The sequence below is a fragment of the Myotis brandtii genome, unplaced genomic scaffold (genome assembly GCF_000412655.1).
Source record: "Myotis brandtii unplaced genomic scaffold, ASM41265v1 scaffold2727, whole genome shotgun sequence".
Classification (NCBI taxonomy): Eukaryota; Metazoa; Chordata; class Mammalia; order Chiroptera; family Vespertilionidae; genus Myotis; species Myotis brandtii.
Window position 1 is genome coordinate 7,539 of NW_005360383.1, and position 621 is coordinate 8,159.

A 621-nucleotide genomic window follows, 5' to 3' on the forward strand; every position below is an offset into this window, starting at 1 on the left:
AGGTGACTGAGGCAGGGTGATCCCAAGGCGTTGTACCCATGACTCATTGGAAACGGAGGGAAACACTGTAATGAGGAGAGAGATAAAAAGAGAACTTTGAGACTTAAGACAAGGGCCAGAGAAAGGAGGGAATGAAGAAATCTCACTCCTAGGCAGGTGTTGGGCACATCTCATCTATGGAACTATGGTGAGGGGCAGAGTAAATTCTTGGTCCTTTTCCTACAAATTTTGGGACCCTTGATTTTCAGGACTACTCAGGGCACTCACACTTCCAGTCTCTCTGTTCCTTATGCATTTCTGTCTGCTCCCACTCGGCCTCCTTCGCTGGCTTCTCTTCCTCACCTCACAGCTTAACTGCTCCTCCCCAGGGCAGTTAACACTACAATTTGGAATTTGGTGACCATGTCTGTGAAGTTTTCTGCCCAGGGCCCAGGGCTCAGAGATCTTGCTGCTCAGAGAGTGTCTAGGAAGGGTTGGCCCAAAGCATGGAGGGGAAGACATTCCAAAGGCCATGTTTCTCCTCTAGGCAAAGGAGAAATACACTTTATTTATTTTTTTAAATATATTTTATTGATTTTTTACAGAGAGGAAGGGAGAGGGATACAGAGTTAGAAACATCGA